Raw genomic sequence first — 22,429 nt, 5'->3', positions numbered from 1 at the left:
TTCTTTTCCCACAGGATTTTAAGATTTTCAAAGTGTTAAATAAATACATGTTGACCAATAAGTATATAACTTCTCATAAACAAAGAGCATCAGGGTTTGTTTTTTGTTTCTTTGGTTTTTTGGTTTTTTTTGCAAGAAACAAAAATTATCATACTAAAATCTCTTTACCAATCCCTGGGATTCTAGGAAAATGAATACATAATCATGGTCATCTGGGTGGCTCAATCAGTTAAGTGTCTGCCTTCAGTTCAGGTCATGATCCCAGAGTCTGGAATCGAACCCCATGTTGGGCTCCTGCTCAGTGAGGACTCTGTTTTCCCTCTCCCCTTCTTGTGCACTCTCTCTTTCTCTCACACATAATAAGTGAAGTATTTTAAAAATAAAAAATACATATAATCTTATTCAGGATATTGTATATAATTTCATATGTTTATTTGGTAGTTATATTTTATCCAAATTCTAGAATATGATCTGTGGATTCAGTCAAAATTATATAATTTACCTCATTAGTTTTCAGATTGTTTAATTCACCATTGTTCTAATGTAGGAGAATATTTGGTAGTTGTTTTCTCTTTTCCATCATTAATTTTCACAGGAAGGAGGCAGTCTATATAATATTATAGAAGTAAATTTCAGTGGATCAGATGAGATTTGATTTGGAAAATTAAAGGGGAAAGTAATGAGTAAATGTAGAGCCCTTAGCAGCTACCAATGTAGTTGTAGCAAGAATCTTGAATGACTAATCAGTTTCTCCTCTGATAATTCACCCAAACAACTAAGAAAAATCTCTTATTAGTTAAATATTTTTTTATATTTACTCAACTTCTGGTAAAGTTACTTTTATCAGACTAGGTCAGATGTTGGACCCTAATTTGGATTAAACAGATCCTCATTTTCTCCCTAAAATCAGACATTACTGGGGCACCTGAGGGGCTCAATCAGTTAAGTGAGGGACTCTTATTTCAGCTCAGGTCATGATCTCAGTATTGTGAGATCAAGCCCTGAAATGGGCTCTGCTCTCAGCAGGGAGTCTGCTTGAATATCTCTCTCTCCTTCTGTCCCCCCCCCCCCATGACACACTCATGTGCTCTATCTTCCCTCTCGCTACAATAAATAAATCTTTTAAAAAAAGAAAAAAGATATTACTTTTGTCACTTTTAGATTTTTCTGCTGTTTTCTGATGTAACAAATAGACTCAGTAATGGTAAAATGCATGTTTTTAATAAGATTAGAGGGAGGTTTATTGAGGTCATTTGCCAAGTCATCTATAAGAGAAAATGTTACCTGTTTGTCCTACTTTCATTCATCCATCGATCCATCCACTAATGTTTATTGAGTCCCTACTACATAAATGTCCAAAAATTTCATGGAGATATATGTGAGCAAAACATAGAACTTTTTTCAAGGAATTTAAAGATTAGCTGAGGAAAAGAAACACATTCAAATTAACTACAATAGAAGATTGAGTAAGGTATAAGTGGAACAACATGCCAGAAATGTGACTATTAAAAGTTTTTGAGGAGAGAGATGTCCTGATCTTATTTATGATTTAGGAAAATAACTTTGGTTGTGGTGTGAAGGATGTATTGGAGTATTAGGAGGACTGAGAAAATAAAACAGTGAGATACATTTGTGTTGCATATCTTGCATGTGTGAGGCCGGCATGCTATCATTATGTCCAGAAGAGAACTGAGATTTGGATCTAGAAGTCAAAATAGAAGAGGACTTGAGAAATGAAAGTAAAAGGAGAGGGAAGAATTGTATAAAGGTAGGAGGAATAGAGCAGATGGATGTATAAAATTAATCTTCACACTCTTTCCTTGGTACTTTCCATAACTTATTTAATATATAGCAATATAGATTCACATGGTGGTATTTTATAAAGTCAAAAGAGTGAGTTGGCTCATTAGGAGGAGAGAAATAGGTGAGAAGGGGACCAAAGACAAACACATTACAAAGATGACTAGAGAAGAAGAACCTGCAAAGAAGCATGAGAAAATCATTCTGCGTAAAAGAAGAATCAAGAAAGAGTAGAGTCACTACAGGCAAAGAAGGGTGGTCAATAGCATTGATTTTATAGCTCAGTGGATGAGGGCAGAGTCTGAGAAAAATCTACTTATTGGACTAGAAAGAAGTTGGAGATGTTGAGGGAAATGGGGCAAAGTTGGGACAGAATATGAGCTGCAGATGACTAAGGGTTATGTAGTAAGGGAAGTAGAGTAGAAAACTAATTCTATGAAAATAATTGCTCATAGCTTAATGTTGCAGATGGAAAGGAATGAGTCAATGTAGAGGACTTATTGATGATATGGGAAATATCATCATGAGTGGGAATAAAATGATGGGAAAAGTGCTAACAGAATTAAAGTCCAGCTGGAGGGTTAGCAGTACAAAGACACTATTAAAAGAGAAAAGTTCAGAGCATTTACACTGCATGGTGCTATCTTCTGAGAGAAAAGGCAAGAGCAACCACGGAGAATGAGGGTTACAGTACATCTTGTATTTCTGAAATAAAATTGGCTCTGTGTTACATTGCTTGATGAGAGACTGCTGGATTCAATTTGGTAAAATGTTATTTAGAATTTAGCACTTATGTCCATCAGAGATTGGCTCATGTCAGGTTTCTTCTTTTTTAGCATCGTGGTATGTTTTGACGTTACAATAATAGCTAATTTTTAATTAAAGCCAAAATCACGGTGAAATACTACTTCATACCCATTAGAATGGCTATTATAAAAAAACAGGAAGTAAGGGATGGATGACGATGTGGAGACATTAGAACACTTGTGGATTGCTGACAAGACTGTAAAATGGTACAGCCACTGTGCAAGACCATATGACAGTTCCTCAAAAACTTAAATGTAGAATTACTATATGATCCCAAAATTCCACTTCTAGGTATGTATACTCAAAAGAAATGAAAACAGAGACCCAAACATATATTTACAGACACATGTTCATAGCAGCATTATTCACAACAGCCAATAGGAAGAGGCAGCCCAAATGTCTGTCAGTGGATAAAGTGTGGGATATATACATATGATGGAATTATTCATCCTTAAAAAGGAAGAAAGGTCTCACACAAGATGCAATATTTATGAACCTTGAGGACATTATGCTAAGTAAAATAAACCAGTCACAAAAAGACAAATACCGTATGATTCCATTTATATGGGGTTCCAAGAGTAGTCAAATTCATAGGAGACAGAAAGTGCAATGATGGTTGCCAGGAGCTAGAAGGAAAGGGATGTGGGGAGGTGGTATTTAATGGGTACAGAATTTCATTGGGGGATGATGAGAAAGTGCCAGAGATGAATGGTGGGGAAGATTGCACAAAAATGTAAATGTACTTAATGCCACAGAATTGTTCACTTAAAAATGGTTAAAGTGACAAATTTCATTATGTGTATTTTACCACAATAAAAAATGTTAAAAAAAAATTCAGAGGAAAAACAATAATACATTGATTCAAAAAGGCTGCTGATGTTATAAGTAAAAAAATAAAAATGGTAGTTCCCATATTGCATAAAATAGAAAACAAAACAGCAGGATTTAAAGACAGAAAGCAAAGGAAACAAAAGCGAAAATGAACTTTTGGGACTTCATCAAGATCAAAAACTTCTGCACAGTAAAGGAAACAGTCAACAAAACAAAAAGGCAACCCACGGAATGGGAGAGGATATTTGCAAATGACAGTACAGACAAAAGGTTGATATCCAGGATCTATAAAGAACTCCTCAAACTCAACAAACACAAAACAGATAATCATATCAAAAAATGGGCAGAAGATATGAACAGACACTTCTCCAACGAAGACATACAAATGGCTATCAGACACATGAAAAAATGTTCATCATCACTAGCCATCAGGGAGATTCAAATTAAAACCACATTGAGATACTACCTGACACCAGTTAGAATGGCCAAAATTAGCAAGACAGGAAACAACGTGTGTTGGAGAGGATGTGGAGAAAGGGGAACCCTCTTACACTGTTGGTGGGAATGCAAGTTAGTGCAGCCACTTTGGAGAACAGTGTGGAGATTCCTCAAGAAATTAAGAATAGAGCTTCCCTATGACCCTGCAATTGCACTGCTGGGTATTTACCCCAAAGATACAGATGTAGTGAAAAGAAGGGCCATCTGTACCCCAATGTTTATAGCAGCAATGGCCACGGTCGCCAAACTGTGGAAAGAACCAAGATGCCCTTCAATGGATGAATGGGATAAGGAAGATGTGGTACATACACACAAGGAGTATTATGCCTCCATCGGAAAGGATGAATACCCAACTTTTGTAGCAACATGGACGGGACTGGAAGAGATTATGCTGAGTGAAATAAGTCAAGCAGAGAGAGTCAAGTATCATATGGTCTCACTTATTTGTGGAGCATAACAAAGAACACGGAGGACATGGGGAGATGGAGAGGAGAGGGAGTTGAGGGAAACTTGAAGGGGAGATGAACCATGAGAGACTATGGACTCTGAAAAACAACCAGAGGGTTTTGAAGGGGTGGTGGGGTGGGAGGTTGAGGAACCAGGTGGTGGGTAATAGGGAGGGCACGTACTGCATGGAGCACTGGGTGTGGTGCAAAAACAATGAACACTGTTACACTGAAAATAAACAAATAAAAAAAAATAAAGACAGAAAGCATAACAATATGGCAGAAGTGTGATGGAGAAAGGATATGGTATATCTGGATAATGTAGTTAAGAAACAGTTTAAAATTCTATCCTACTCTGTACGCTATGGTGTTTATCACATGAAAGACATATACTCTTTTTTAAGTGATTTTTTTTTTAATTTCAAGACATTCTCTAAAATATTCTTGAATTTCTTATACGAAAATATTTTCACAGAATTGTTTGTTTTCCTGTTGGATTTCAACATGATTCTTGGTAGTTACATGATTTTTTTTTCTCTCTTAAATGGAGTGGGCGCACAAGTCTGAGTCTTTCAGCCTACTCATACCCTTTGATCTGGACAAGGAGGATTGATGTGCATATCCCACAGCTATTTTTTTAGTAAGCTTTTATGTAATGTAGTCTTCAGAACTGATTCTGGATTTTCCTCTATTTTGACTCCTCTAAAATCAGAAGGAAATCAACGCTATTCTCTAAATGATGTAATATATAAAGAAGTATACATTCCTAGCATTCCCTGGTCCTACAATTTTTCTGCCTTCACCCTTGATATAGGTATCAAGGTAATACCAAGTGATCAGGTATCCCAGAATGCACTGCATCCTTGCTAGGTACCTATACATTTCTTCCCGAAAAATTTCTTTAAATAGATTTAGAGAGTAAAACATGTAGCTAGTAAAGGTAGTAAAGACATGTAGGTAGTGTGACTAGTTACACCTCTGCTTGGCTCAGAACATAATTCAGATGTATTGTTTGACAGCAGTTACTTTTTCGGATCGGTACCATTTTTTAGGGACCATTACAAGTTGCTCTTATTAAGAGAATGATGCGTGGTACATAGCAGAAGGTTGTATTACTCAGCTCAACCCTATAAGGAGATATAGCATGTTAGGGGGATTACCCTGGGTAGAGAGAATGAGCAATAGGGGTCAGTGCACATTTCTATGTAATTCCTTAGAGTATTATTTATTAGGACTAACCTTTCTTGCCTCATCTAATCACTGATGCTTCTGCAATCTCATAGCACTTTGTCAAAATCTTTATTATAGTGCTTGTATGGCAACTTTTTTGTTTGCTTCTTTTCGGTTGATAAGTGTTATTAATTATTATTATTATTTTGTTTCTCTTATAGCAATAACATTTAGTTGTGAACTCAATAAATGTTTTCTGTCTGAGTGATTTTTTTTTTCCTTTAAGAGTGGAAATCAAAGAGGAGAAGGAATAATTGTAGAGAAACTTGGCTTTTTTAAATGACTCAACTTACCTATAACAAAATTAGTTTGATGAAATTAAACCCTGCTCTAATAGTACTGTTGATTTGAAGGAAATAAATTAGATTAACAATTTTCCAACTTTTTTTGGACATGGAATCATCTAAGGAGCTTTGAAAAATCCCAATGTCCAGGTAGCTACTTAAAGTATGGCCTATACCCTAGCAGCATCAGAATTATCTGAGAACTTGTTAAGAAACAGTTCTCAAGTTCTTCCTCAGATCTACTTAATCAGAATGGCCATTTTAACAAGGTCCTCATGTGATTCATATGCATATTAGAATTTGAGAAGCAGTGATTTAGAGCATTTGCTAATAAACTCTTACCATATTATTTGAATAATTTTATAGCACTGATGTAAAGCATTTGCTGATGATCATTATATTATTTGAATAGTTTTAGCAATATAAAAATTTTTTGCCATTCTTCTCATCTTTCAAAATAAATATAATTTATCAAGGTTATAAACACAGCTTAAGAAGAGTCAGTTAATGGCATTAGATTTTTTTTTCTCTAGTGACATGATTTCTCTACGTTGTTAGGCATCTGTTTAACAATAATATAATCCTTTCATTGTTACATAATGAAGGAATATCTATCTGTATTCTTGACCCTAAGATTTTTTTGCCCTTGGCAGTTGAGAAATTTATCTCTATTGGTTGGTTCATTTTTGCCTGAACCAGATCACTGATCACATATGGAATTCAGACTTTCAAGTGTTCAGCATTAGGTCTGCTTTGTTGAATGTGGTATGTTGAACTGATCGTTGGATTTTCATCTGGTTCTGTTTCTTTCTGAAGCCTAAAATGATATTAAATGATAAAAAATGGCAAAAATTAGGACGATCAGGAAAACATATTTGGAAGTTTGAAAGCAGACTGATCGGTGGTAACCAACTTAGGCTTGAGAAAGTTAGAACTTGAGACTACTATAGAGAAAGTCCAAAGCATGCCAACTCATTCTAGAGAACCCCAAAGTCTCAGAAACTGGCAATACCAATTACCTTTTAAGTATAGAGGTAAATATGATGAGTTTTTTGAAAATCAGATTAAGAATGAATGGACCCTCTTATTATCCTTAGCAAAATAAGTCAATCAGAGAAAGACAACTCTCATATGATCTCCCTGATAGGAGGAAGTCGAGAAGCAACATGGGGGTTTGGGGTGTAGGAAAAGAATAAATAAAACAAGATGGGATCTGGAGGGAGACAAACCATAAGAGACTCTTAATCTTACAAAACAAACTGAAGGTTTCGGGGAGGGGTGGGGGTTGGGTAGGGAGAGGGTGGTTGGGTTATGGACATTGGGGAGCGTATGTGCTATGGTGAGTGCTGTGAAGTGTGTAAACCTGGCGATTCACAGACCTACCCCTGGGGCTAATAATACATTATATGTTTATAAAAAATAAAAAGTAAATTAAAAAAAAGAATGAATGGACCCTCTGATTTCATCTTCTAATCTGTACAATTCTACTGTCTCCCCAGAGACAACTGAAGCTTTATTCTTTTTATGAGGAGAACTAATTCCAGCTGGGAGGGGGAACTGTAGTGAAAACGTGGTTTAAGTGAAAGTTTATGTTATAAATATAGAGATTCCTCAGGCTTCTTCATTATTCCTTTCACAGAATGCTAAGCAGCAGGGGTGTTCTTTCTGGGAGGCAGATGTATGGTGCAGCTTCTGGAATTCTGAATAGCACATTAGAAAATGTCTAAGGATAAGGATGTTAAGGTTTTTGGGTTTTTTGGAGTTTTTTTTTTTTTAATTAAAATTACACAGTAAGTTGCCTTACAGTCAATAGTTGATGACTCACTGTCATGCATACAGCTTTTCCAGGTTTCATACATAAATAGGAATAAATAACAAAAGAACATTAGATATTTAAAGAAGCAGAGGCCAAAGCAAACAGCACTTGGAGGAAACACATAATGAAGGTAAAAAGTATATATACTCTATCTGCTAAATAATGTAAAGATGTTTAAAAAAAAGAAAACCAACAAAAATATAAAACAAAGAAAGTTTCATGGAAATTATAAATATGACAGCAGAATTTAAAAATTTGTTAGAAGAAATGGAAGATAAAATTCAGGCACCTCCCAAGAAAGCAGAGAAAAATGGTAGCTAGATAGAAAATAGGAAAGAAAAGTATATTAGGTGACTAGTACAAAAAATCCAACATTAAAATCATAGGAATTTGAAAAGGTAGGATAGAATAAGATGGAAGAGGGGAATATAATCAAAGGCATAATTCAATAAAATTTTCTAGACCTGAAAGACATGATTTTCTTTAATGTTAATGTGTGCTAGATATCTTTACCAAGCACTCTGTACAGTGCAAAAAAAATAGCATCATCATGCAGTTCAGAACTGGTAGCACATAGAACAGCCTCAGTTTGTTGTTTGCCTTTCATTTTTTAAAAGAGGTTTTATGTAATCAAACTTATCAATCATTTTTTATGCTTTGTGTCTTTGGTGCTATGTGTAGAAGTACCTATCCCACACAAATAGTATTTTTAAAAATGTCTATGCTTTCTTCCTCCTGGATTTACTGTTGTTTAAGATGTGAAGTAAAATATAGATTTATTTTTCTTTCATTTTAATTTTTGCAAAATAAATAGAAGTATCCACATTATTTACTGATTAATCTATTTCTTACTGATTTTATAGTCTAAATTTACACACAAACTATGTATATGTAATATAATATAGAAATGCTATATATTTGGGTTTTGAATATTTCTTCTCTATTTATTGCTCTGTCTTTGAAGTAGTTTTCATATATAGCTGGGCAACTTTTTAACTTATTAACTTTTTAACTTTTTAAACTTCAACCATTCTTTTTTAACTTTCTTTTTCAGAAATTCCCTGGCCATGATCAAAGGTATTTTTTCAAAAGAATTCTAAAAATATTTTTAGTATTAAAATAAATGTACAGAATTCTCATTGGGTTTTGATTATTATACATTAAATTTAAAGTTGAATTTAGACAGAGTTGGTGTGTTCACAATGCTGAGTTTTCTCTTTCATTATCGTAAAATCTCATTTGCTCTTCCAAGAGTTCTTAAATATCCCAATTTAGAACTATTAATTCTTTTTTATATAGTCATTTACATTCTTTTTATAATGCTACATATTTTATGTTAACTTTTTGTTTTTATGCATGGGATTTTTACTAACTATGTTAGCTAGTTATTAGGAGAACACAGCAAAACCCTGTGTAGGTGTGAGCATACACATATACATTCATGTATTTTTAAAGAATATATCTTATTTTATACTCATATACTCTAAGGTTCTTTATGCATTCTTCTTGGTTTTTCGAGTATATGGTCATATCAGCAATAACAGTTTTGCTCCTTTTTATAACTCCTGGGCTTCGATCATTCTAAATTTGAAGATCCACTAGTAAGTTTCTTTCACCTTCAGTGGTTGCCACATGCCATTTCTATTTCCTCAAAGTTCTTTCTTCTCTTTTATTTTTTTAAGATTTTATTTATTTATTTGAGAGAGAGAAAGAATGTGGAGACAGGCAAGGGACAGAGGGAGAAGGTAAAGCAGACTCCCCACTGAATAGGAAGCCCTAGGGGGGTTGGATCCCAGGACGGTGGGATCATGACCTGAGCAGAAGGCAGACATTTAACTAACTGAGCCCCCAAGGCACCTTTCTTCCTCTCTTTTAACTTCTACTAATTCCTTAGTTAATACATTAGCCATCAAACTTCAAGGTTTTTGAAGACATGGTCAGGTGTCTGCCTATATATTCCTATGTGCCCATGCCGGCTGACGTACTTGCAACACTACTGAAATTGTCTATTTACTTGCTTGTCCCTTCTACACTGTAAACTACAGGGACTGTTTTATCCAGTGCTTTGCCAGATTCTTGAAACATAGACTCCGAAGTATTGGGGTTCTGGGATTTTTTTTTGGTAAATCAATAAAATCTATTGCAAATACAGCTTTGATGAGTACTTTATTTTAAACTAGGCATTATGTGCTTAATCTCTATTACATATTACATTTCATAGTCAAAACAAAGCAGTAAGCAAGATCCAATATCTTTAATAGATAAGGAAATTGAGCTTCAGGTAGATAAGATTAGTCAAGGTCCCAGCTAATATGGTGAAGATATGTTTTGAATTCATGTCCAGAAGACAAAGAATGAGAAACAAAACTACAGGATTATCAATAAGATAATAGGATAATAATGTATCAATAAGATAAAAGAATAGATTTGAGAGGTATTCATGAAGTAGACTTGGCAAAACTTGATGACTAATTGGCTATAGAAATTGCAGGAAAATTAGAAGTCAGATGATCAACACATTTCTTATTTTGGGATACTGGGTTTCCAGCAAGAGAGAAGATAGAAGTATCAGAGTTGATACCGAATCAAGGAATTCTGTTTTGATATCTTGAGTTTCAAGTGTCTGTGGGATGTCTAACTAGATGTCTCCAGAAGACAGTTAATATGTGGTTCTGTAGCTCAGTGGGGAAGATAGGTCAGAGGCTTGGAGTCTACACTGAAAGCAGTTTAAAATGCTCTTAGCACTGGAACAAAGTTGTATAAAGTAATACTTAGAGACCAATAACATACATTTAATGGTAAAATATCTTAACTCTAAATACTGTTGAAAAGAAAAATTTATTTTAAAAACATAAAGTTATACTATAATTCAATAATTCCCTGAATGCTGGTCAAGGGTTTAAAATTGAGATTGAATACAACAGTATAATTCTAAAAGAATTAATAGGAGGCAGTTGAAATAACTATAAAACCACTGAATAGAGAAAATACATCTTGGACCATGAGAAGTTATCTACTATAAAGTGATAAAATGTTCACTGACTGTGAAAGCTTCAAAGCTCAACCCAGAAAATGAGCTGAATAAGATAGGATGCTATGAGGTTAACCCATGACTAGGAGCAAGTCTAGTCAGCCATGCTTGTTCTGGGGAACCCTGTGTAAAGCAGAGTTTTTCTATTGCCAGGTTTCCAGATGGGTTTCCTCATGTCTTAGTCATGTCTTGATGCAAATCCTGGGTAGAAATCTGTTTTACCTTTTAACAAGTTTCACGGGCTTGCTCTTCGTACATCCGCTTCTCATGCTGTAAAAGTAAATGAAATTGTCCATGGCTGATATCCATCCACCTCCTTTCCCCAGGAATTTTACCAAACTGAATCACATTTACCTACTAATTCACATAATTCTGAATACCCTCACCCTCTAATTATCTAGCTTCACTTTACAATGGAACTCTAGGGTTTCCTTTTCAAATTTTCATTTCTCAGTTGATCCATGCCTTAAGAATACATTTCCCTATATTAGGGTAACCACCTTGAGGTGGTAAACACTTATGCAATACATATTATCACCCTCTAAATAGGCATCTGTATCATAGGTTTGGATTTTATTACTGTGGTGTTTTGTTTTGTTTTTGACAGTGGAGTGCAATGATAAGGAAGTCAATAGGTAAGAAGGGGTGGCCAAAAAATAACTTCCCCAGGCTTATGTGTTAGAGACTTACTGTCCTTTTGGTTCCCAGGTCTCTGAATTGCCAGGTTTACACTTCACAGCACTCACCATAGCACATACCTTCTCCAATGTCCATAATCCAACTACCCTCTCCCTACGCCCCTCCCCTGGCAACCCTCACAGTTTGTTTTGTGAGATTAAGAGTCTCTTATGGTTTGTCTCCCTCCTGGTCCCATCTTGTTTCATTTTTTTCAGAAGAAGAACAGCAGCAGCACTTATATAACGTTCAATACAAAGAGTGATGTAATTAGAACAATGGGAGGAAATGGTTGCAACCAAGTATTGGACTTCTGTCTTACGATAAATTATTGTTTTCAGTAGTTCACAAACTCCCCTCACCTCACTGATTATTCTTAGCTGTACCATTCTCCAATCTAAAAATTATTATTATTATTGTCATTATTCTTTTAAATACTGAAATATATTTTATTAGTAGACCACACCCAAGATATACTTAATGGGATATATTTTTACTTTTTTATGTGTTTCTAGATACTGTTTATAAAAATTTAACTTGGGTTTTTTTTTCCCAATGAATTCAGCATATGACTCTTCCCATATGCTTCTTTTTTTTTTAAGTTTTTATTTAGATATATTTTTTGAATACCAGATCTACTGAATGATCAAAGAAATGAATTCCATATCTTTCACTTTTTTTGGTATATGTGCTGCGAAAGCAAGCACATATATCTTTTACTTTTAAAGACCAGCTCTTCTTTGAGGGAATGTAACATAATATTATAATACCTAATATATAATATGTCACTTAATATATTATAATAATATATACATAATACTGTTATAAAACAGCAATATTATGGCAAGACATGGGGATCAAAGAGTTTAAAACTCCCTCCCAACTCTTACTGGTTATGTGATTTTGAACAAAACATTTAATTTTTTTTTAAGATTTTATTTCTTTATCTGACAGACAGAGATCACAAGTAGGCAGAGAGCCAGGCAGAGAGAGAGAGGAGGAAACAGGCTGTCTGCGGAGCAGAGAGCCCGAGGCAGGGCTAGATCCCAGGACCCTGGGATCATGACCTGAGCCGAAGGCAGAGGCTTTAACCAACTGAGCCACCCAGGCACCCCAACATTTAACTTCTTTAAGCCTCAACTTCCTCGTCTATAACTTGGGTTTATAATATCTCTTAGTAACTTTGTTTATGTATAGATTAAATGAGATAATGTGTATGAGTTATCTTTTGTTAGTACAGGATTGCTACATTATCAGAAATTTAATTTAATCAAGCCACGCCGAGGAAAAAGTACATAGAACCAAATAAGTACAGTAACTGTGGAATATTTGTCCAGATCTTGAAGAGTGACTTAACATTAACCTTGATAAAAATATTACAAAGACATAAGTTGCAACAGTTTAGTTTCCCCTGAATAAATCTATGAGTAGTGTTTAGCAAAGAAAAAAATAAAACTAAACAATATTCTGCCACAGCAGTGTTCTTCTCTTCTAGCATTTATGTATGATATTGAAAGATCTTCTGCACCTATAAACTGTTAGCATATTTTGGAGATGATTTGGAGATTTACTTCAGATTAAGGTTCTGTGAATAATTACTTCTACAACAGATTTCCAAATGATCATTGGTGCCTTCCTTTGCAAAATGTGCAGATTAAATTATTCTGAAGATCCCTTTCAGTTCATTCATGATTTTCTTCTCACATTAAGAATATCTCTTTAAATAGAATTTTGGAGGGACTCCTGGATGGCTAAGTCAGTAAAGCATCTGCCTTTGGCTCATGTCATGATCTCCACATCCTGGAAGCCCCACATCCCACATCGGACTCTCTCTGCTCAGTGGGGAGTTTTCTTCTCCCTCTCCTCCTGGGTCTTACTCTCTCTTGCCATCTCTGTCTTTTCATCTTAAAAAAAATAATAATAAGTAGAACATTGGAATTAGTAGAGAAAGAAGGAAAATAAAGAGTGGGCCTTGTGGTTCCTTTGTCTGGCATCTGCCAAAAGGACCCTTTACAAGGATGGCTGTTAAAGATTCCCTTTAGCCATGGTAAAGACTACCCCCTGAATAATGACTCTTGGAATGGGCTTATGCACTAAGAACAGTAAAATACTTTAGCATTCACCAAAGTTAACTAAATGAAACTTATTTCTATTTAAAAGTTTTTTAATACAGACTCAGTGATTTTCCAAAAGAGATCAAAAATCATCTTCTCAATGAGTCATATTTGTACGATGTTTTCAGTTTGTGATGGTGAATAATCCAAAATGCTTAATACTGAAAGAGGAACCAAGGACCCAGGTGGTCAGAATGCATGGTCATTTCTCAAAATTGAGTTACCAATTCTGAATAATTGTCTTTCTGGTTACCAGCAGTCATCTAATACATGCAGCAAAGTATTAAAAATAGTAACAGTTCTTGATCCATTTACTCATGTTATTTATTGTTAGCTCAGTTGAATCTCAATTCTACAGGCAATATTCTTGTAGTTTTTGAGTTCATATTTAACTGTTAGAAAATTATTAGGTAAAAATAAAATAAAAGGTGTTATTAAATATCACAGTGACTATTGAAAGTAGTTTTTAACATTTTTGAAAAGTCTAGATATTTACATATTTATGAAAGTAAGTGTATGGTCAGTTATATCCTATTTTTAGAATCTAATATTATTAAAGTTGCCTTGCAAACAGAACTGTTTATAAATACCTTTCAATTTTCTTGTTCAGTAACACCCAATTTCACATAGGAGGTAGATTAATTAAAAACACATCATATTAAAGTGTTTGATTACTGTTGATTAAGCTCTTTGGATTCTCACACTTTCAATTAATTTGCTTTTTCTTTAATCTTGAAAAACTATAAAGTTTAATCAAATGGATTAGAATACAAAAAAATAAAATATAAGATTCAGTCTCTATTTCTTCATCCTGTTTTATTTTTTCAATAATTATCATTTCACATTCATATATATAGTATATATTTATATATATTATATATGTATATATGCTTTTTTACTTCTTTACTGTCTCTATATGTGAAGATATAGAGAAGAGAGAAGGTAAAAGAGCTTACCTTACACATGAAGGTAAGCTCTATGTGGACAGAATCTGTCCTTTATACCATTAGCCCTGGATCCTAGAACAGTGCCTGGCACCTTATGGGTACTCAATAAATAAACAATGAAAGAAATAAAGAGGTGATGACCTGGTTAGCCCATATTCTTTACCTGACTAGTAAGTCAGAAGCTATAGTGCATCTTTATTTTGTTTTCAGAATGGAAGAGATGACAAAAATAGACAAATGGGACTATACCAAACTATAAAGCATCTACACAGCAAAGGAAACGAATGAAAAGGCAACATATAGAATGGGAAAAAATATTTGCAATTCATATATCTGTAAAGAGGTTAATTTCTAAAATATGCAAGGAACTGCTACAACTCAATACCAAAAACACTAATAATCAAATTTAAAAATGGGCTAAAGACTTGAATAGACATTTCACCAAAGAAGACATACCAATGGCCAACAGGTCTCTCAAGAAATGCTCAATGTCACTTATCCTTGGGGAAATGAATTCAAAACCACAATGAGATATCACCTCACACCAGATAGGATGACCATTATTAAAAAAAAAAAAAAAAAAAAAAAAAAAAGAACAACTATTGGCAAGGTTGTGGAGACACTGAAACCCTGTACACTATTGGAAATGCAAAATGGTGCAACTGCTGCAGGAAACAATATGGAGTTTCCTTAAAAATTTAAAAATAGAACTACCATGACCCAGTAATCCCACTTCTGGGTGTTCATTGAAAAGAACTGAAATCAGGATCTCAAAGAGATATTAGCACTCCCATGTTCATTGCAACACTATTCCCTATAGTCAAAACGTGGAAACAACCTAAATGTCCATCAACAGATGAATGAAAAAAATGTGGTATATATACAAAGGGATCTTATCCTTAAAAAAGAAGGGAATCCTGCAGTTTGTGGCAACATGGATGAAACTTGAAGACATTATACTAAGAAAAATATGGCAGTCACAGAAGGACAAATACTGCATGATTCTATGCGTATATAGTATCTGAAGGAGTCAAATTGAAGGAAGCAAAGAATTGAATTGTGAATGTCAGGGGATGGAGGGAGGGGGCAAGGGAGAGTTGCTAACAATAAGTATAAAGTTTTAGTTAAAGGTGAGCAAATTCCAGAGACCTGCTGTACAGTACCTGCTGTGTGTAGAGGTATCAATAATATGTTATACACTTAAAAATATCTTCAGAGTAGATCTCATGTCAAGTGTTCTTACCACAATAATATTGAAAAAAAATTTGGAGAAGATGAGAAGTAGCATACAGGATAAAACTCTAATGGGAGTCTTTGAATTTTGAGAAGAGATAGCTTTGCATAGCAACATGTATTTGAATCTACAATTTAGCACCAAGATGATCATAAGACAATAGCAGTGATGATATAGCTTGAACTAGCTGAATTTCAACCTATGTTCCTGGTCTTGGTAAATTTTACTGCTGTATAACTGACCTCAAGTTGATTAGTTCAAATAAACATAGAAAAGTTCTATTCTGTTCTGGCTGCTTAGTTTAAACTGGCTCCCATGAGCTTCAGAAAGAATGAAAAGGAGAAAAACAATTAATTTTTCTCTGGAAAAGTAACAGATGTTTCTTATGCTATCAGATGATTGAAGAAGCAAAGTACATCTGGTCATTAAAACCCATAAAATAGTTACATTATTTATTTAGAGGAGAGTTGACACTGTAATGATTTTGGAAGGGACGGGTACTTAGGTTTAACTTTCAGTAACATTCTAGTTGTGATGATAAACCGAAATTAAACTAGCAAGTGTTAGTAGGTGCATTTCTGGAAGTAAGGTGTCTTTTTGTGTGGGAGGTGGGTGGAGGGGAGTGGAAGAGGCTTTCCTCTAGTGAAATATGCTGCCTTATGTTTCAGGATTTTAAATATCTTAAATCCATATAGTTTCTTGATTACTATCCATAAATGTATGGTGGAAAAATTTACCTTGAATTAATAAGGAGATCTCTTAATTAAATCTCATAATTAAAATTATAACATTTCAACACCAAAAATAAGCTTATTATCATGTTCATTATCCAGGTTCCCTTCTTTCCAATACAATCATGAATTGAATTTTGGCAGGATAGTTGAGTTTAGAGCTTTAGGTATTTGAGTTCCTTGTTAGAATAGAAAGCTTGTTATTTTAGAATTACCTCTTTTTTGTTAATTATGTATCTTTAACATTTTTATATAACACTTTATAATTTTGTAGTATTAGAATTCATGCTTTTCCCCCCTAGACAGTTTTAAATTTAGAAACAAGAGATGGATTCATCTCATAAAATGTTCTTTTGGAAAACACATTCATTATGTAAATCTACTCCATCTTTGAAGATTTCTAAACAAGGAGAAATCTGAGTATCTAATTAGAAATGAAAAAGATTCCAGAATTTTTAGTTAGCATTTTTTTCTAAGTCATTAGAATATTGGAGCCTTCCAATTTAGGAGAAACTTATTTCTGTTTATTTACTTTTCTTGAGCAGGTACAAAAATAAATGTAGGTGTTAGCTGAACTCACCTATGCCCTTTAATAACTTTCTTCCTGATATCTACTTCTTGAGTGTGATGATATTTTGTATGATGCAATTTCCCTTGTATCCTAATTTGGAGATTGTGCTCCCCGATTTGAAGCCCTCTCCCATATGAATAGTTTATCTTAGTGTACTTTATTAACCACATCTATTATTAAATGGAAGGGATGATAATAGTGGAACCCATTTCAAGAAATAGGCAAAGGGAAAATTGAGCACTTAGATCTTTATCCTTCTTCTTCATTGTCAGCTATCAGATCCTAGCACTGAGGTTGGTTTAGGCCCAGAATGTAATGAGGAACTTAACCAGAACGAGTGAAAGAGTATGAGATGCTATAGTTGTCCAAGCTGAAGAACCTCATGACTCTAAGAACTCAATTTTATTCATAAGAAACTGTATTCAAACTAATCTTTTTCTTCCAGAAGATACAGCGTGGTTGAGGACACAGATACAAACAACGTATACAGAAAAGTTGGCAAGGAATCTATACTAGGGGTAAAATTGAAGTCTTGAAAGTCAAATTATGATGAACTGTGTTGTGAAGGTCTTATTGAGAAAAGGGTCTGAATTATGACCCGAAATGTGCCTCAGACTTTTCAGGCAGATATGGATGGTAGAATGTTTTCAAAAGTATTGGGAGAATATTCTAGTGTTCAGAGTCTTGGTTGCTTCAGAGTTGGGTGATGTGTGGTTCCTAAGTCTACATTTTATCTAGTTAATGGAGTCACCCCTGATCTGTGGTCTAGATGATCCTAGGTTTTGGCTGACTTACCTGATAATGCTACACATACTCAGAAATCTAAGTACAAGAGGTCTGGTAACACTTAGACTCCGGTGTGTGCAAAACAAAGGTGACATGAGTTTACAGGAGAAAACCAAAATTATTTTCCTGGTTGTATTTCCCTCTGCCTTTCCACAACTCTCATCTGAGGTTGGGTATGATGTGAGTAGGTAAATTTATTAGTTTTGGGGAAAAGTGTAAGAATTTGGAAGGAACTTAGGAAATTATATAATTATTGGTGCTGTTAAGCTTTCTCTTTCAAATAAGGATTTGAGTGAATCATTGTTTGACTTCCCATGGTATGAGTTTTATCAAGTATTAATAAAATCTCCTAAGGTTTTGCCTTTGACTGTGATATAATATTTGCCATAATTTCCTTTTCTGCACTGAGCCACCAGGAGCTTGCTGGAGAAAAATTACTAAATTCAAAATCATTCCACTGAGTTTATAACAAACTATTTTTCTTAGACCAATTTGGTGAGTGTTTATTCTATCTTCCTTTAGGAATATCTAATTTCTGTAAGATTTGCCAGTTTCCAGGCAAAGCCTTCAGCTGTCTTACCCTACTAATCTATTTGACATGCTTCTGAATGTCTGAAATTTTATCACATTCAATACAGGCTGACCTCTGGAGCCCCTCCCACCCCCATATTTAGTGATTTAAACTATACTCAAAAAAACCCTACTTAATTGACTCCCTCAGGGACCTAGAAAATCAGATAGTTCCTCTCCTTCTAATCCACTGGGGAACACTACATGTAGTCACTCACCTAACTGCAGAAAGCTGGAAAATTATTACCATGTGAATAGAAAGAAGTAATAATTACATTTACTTGTTATGGCATGGGTGACTAATTTAAATGATTTCAGGGACCATGCAGATGACAAAAAAGAAAATCACATATGCACACTGAAGCTGGCAAGTGAAATTCAATAGGTGGTTGTGGTAGGATGTTTCCTGAACTCCTTACATCTTTTCTAATTGCATTTAAAACGTTTTTAAATGTATTGAATGGAACCCCAAAATATTTTTGTGGAACAAATGTGCTTCAAAAGAAGAGGTACTTAACCTTTCTGAAGACAAAAATAATATGAGATCTTTGAGTGAATCTTAAATGAGACTTAAAACAGTGCCTGGCAAAGAGTAACACTCTATTATGTTAATTATTATTATGTAAGAATCCTTCCTTTGCTCATTGGAAATATAACCTTTATACGCATTATATTTTTACATGAATATTTCATTAGTATACATCAATTCTTGAATAACTATTCATTCCTTCAAGAGTATTTCTGAGCAGCTACTACATGCCAGACATTGTCCAAGGAATTAAGAGTTAAGTAAAATTCTTATACTCAATGGAGTTTAGTCTCATGGTAAAAATAGATATTAACCATAGTTATAATAAGGCATGACAAATGGTGCAATATGGAAGCTACCAGTTGCTATAGGAACATATTTTGGAGTACTAACCTAACATAGGAGATAAGGAAGGGTTTGTGGAAGCATTTATTTTGGTGGTGATATTTGATGATATATCTTGAGAGCGAAGTTGTCAGTTACCTGTTTCAAGTTAATTATTTTCAATTTTTGACTTGGAAGGAAAAAGTTGGAGTAGAAGTGGGAATGGTTCTTATCACTGTTAAGCCTTTTGATAGATTTATAAATAACTCTGTAACCATTTCTGATACTCTTGATCTGATAGTTTAGAACTTTAGGTATCTAAGAGATTGAGTCCACAACTTTTCTATCAGTATATCATCAATAAACACTAGTTTTCATGTTTTTAAACCTCATCTAAAAGGTATCATACCTTCTGTATTCTTAGGTAACATGTTTCTTCAGCTCAACATCATAACTTTTGGTATTTATCTCTATGGATAGAGGTAGCTTTAATAAATTCATTTTAATGGTTGTATAATATTCCATTGTATGAATATACCATAATTTAGCTTTCTACTTTTGATGGACATTTAATCATTTCCAATTTTGTGTCTATACAGTCAATATTATCATGAACATTCTTGTATATGTCTTTGTATACATAGTTCTCTGCATACCTTGAAGTAGAATTTCTAGGTTTTAGGGGAAGTTTAGCTTTAGCTTTTTTTTTTTTTTTTAGTAGTATTAGTAGTTCTTTAATATGGTTGCATACATGTACAACACAAAAACAGTATACAAGCCTTAGTACTGTCAGACTTTTCTGATATGTACCAAACTATCTCAGTTCTGTTTGACCTTACATTTTCCTAATTACAAGTGGGATTGGTTATCTAGGTATATATTTATTGGGCATTCAGAGTTCTTTTTTTCTGAATTGTGTCTTAAAATAGTCCTCTGTTCCCAGATTTAATTTTTCCTTTTTATTTTTTAAATTAAAATTTTAAAATTGTATTTTTGTCATATAAACTAAATACAACCTTAATATTTTGCATCTATAATTCATTTTCAAGGACTTCATGATTTATGAAGAGATTTATGCAAATCAGACTATTCTGATTACTGTTAGGTGTTGTAGTCATCTCCAACCCTTTCCTTCTGGTGTCATGCCCTGGGCTCTTCCTCTGTAGGTTTTTTTCACTTCTACTGAGATTATGGAGCTTGTTTTAACATAGTGTCTTTCATGATGACTCTAACCTTGGGGAGACGTCAACAAACTTGACTTTTACAGATACTGATACTACCTGTACAAATGTATGTCACAACATTTGAACAAAGAAGTGTTTTTTGTTTTTGTTTTTGTTGTTGTTGTTGTTTTTAACCCTCTTTAAGGACAATGTTAGGGAAAAAATGAGATATTTGTGAATGGTAGCAGCAAAACTCCAATTTTTCTTATTTCTTAAAGATTGAATTCTGTATGTATTTTGCCCAAGGATTTCTGGCATGTCAAATTCTTTTACAGTGTCAACATTAAGTCCAGGTTTATTCAACATACTATAAAGTTGAGGAACATATTAGGTGTTTCAGATGACAAGTTATAAATATATTTTCTGGTAAGTACTGCGAATTTAACAAGTTTAGACTAATCTTAATTTAACTTGGCCTTACTTGGTCATGTACCCTCAAAGTTCAAAATAACAGATTTTGATGTATAGTCAGCAAATTCTTGCCATTCTTCTGGTTTGTTAGTCTTCTCTACACAAATTTAATCCTACATATGATACCCTGGGGTATTCTGGAGTCTGGTTCTAGTTACTGGTGTAATAATGATGGGCTAAGGCATGTGAGGAATTATTAACTACCTCTTCTAAAAGAGCTTCCCCAGGCAAGGAAATAACAGCTTTTTTTTTTTTTTTTAAGCCAGTGAGGAAGGGCAACTTCCAAAGAATGGAAAGAACCCCCTTAGGCAATGGCAGTCAGTGGAGAGTGCTTCATAGGAGAAGAATGGGTGAGTCATTCCTTCCTTTTCATCTTTGTGATCATTGTCTTAGGGCCATAAATGAAAAGCAAACAAAGAATTAAGTTGTATGTTACTAAACTACAGAATCAGTTGAATTCTTAGTCTTTTATGAGCATCAGTTTACTCTTTAAGGTAGTAATTTGGGGTTTTAAGCTTGGCATTCTTTTGCATTGTCATGGAGATCAGCCACCCTACCATAGGTGTTTGGATTCCCCATGCCCCCCAAAATGTTTTTTGGCACCAGTGACTTGCTCTCAGTGAGACTTTGTTCTAGGTGATATTAAGTTAATACTTTAATTGGCTATTTTCTGAAAGGCCTCCAAAGTTTCCATCCTAGGACACAATATATATGTGTGTGCCTGTATCTATAGCCAAAGGTATACCTATCTCTCTATTTGTATACGTATACGTGTGCACATTTGTGTAACATTATTTCTCTTCTACCCCATCACAACAGCACAGTCCCACATACCGTATAATTCTCCAAGTGTCTATTATCAGTTCTTTTTCTTATATCATTATTTATACTAATTGGAGTCTTTTTTTGCAAACACACAAAACTGATTTTGACAAACTTAAGCAAGAAGCAGATTTGTTGAAACCATAAGGGAGTTTATAGAATGAAACGCTGAGAGTTTATAGAGTTGTAGGAAAGATGGGAGAACAAAGTGGGAAAATGGATTGAAACCATGGAATTCTGGAGATGGAAGAAGCACAAAGTCCAGGAAGATCTTTGTAGCAACATAGACTGGATGCTGCCACTGAATTGTATGAACTGTAGATTTGTCTTCTAGACTTAAATGATTTCGGTATTTAAATCAGAAGATAGTATCCAGCCGTACAAGTGTAAGTGATTTACTGAAGAGTAAGGAAGGAAATTGTGGCTCTATTTGAAAGGAGAAATGGACGCTGGATGACCCAAACTGGAAAACATGTCCTACATGTGGATGAATTATGAGCCGACATCACTTTTGAAAATAGATGTAATATTTTGTTTTTGTGTTTTGAGCTATTTTGAAATATTTTAATACATGAGCTTTAGCCAATTTAAGATGGTCATAATTTAATAGATCTGTTTTACTTTTGTTGCATTATTTTATGCTCTCTGCTGTTTTTTTCCTTGTACTTCCTTCACTGAAAAGTTTTTAATTTTATAAGTCTATAATTTTAAAAGTTTAGGAACGTCTGGGTGGCTCAGTCAGTTAAGTG

The sequence above is a fragment of the Meles meles genome, chromosome 2, assembly GCF_922984935.1.
Source record: "Meles meles chromosome 2, mMelMel3.1 paternal haplotype, whole genome shotgun sequence".
Taxonomy (NCBI): Eukaryota; Metazoa; Chordata; class Mammalia; order Carnivora; family Mustelidae; genus Meles; species Meles meles.
This window is presented reverse-complemented; position numbering follows the sequence as displayed.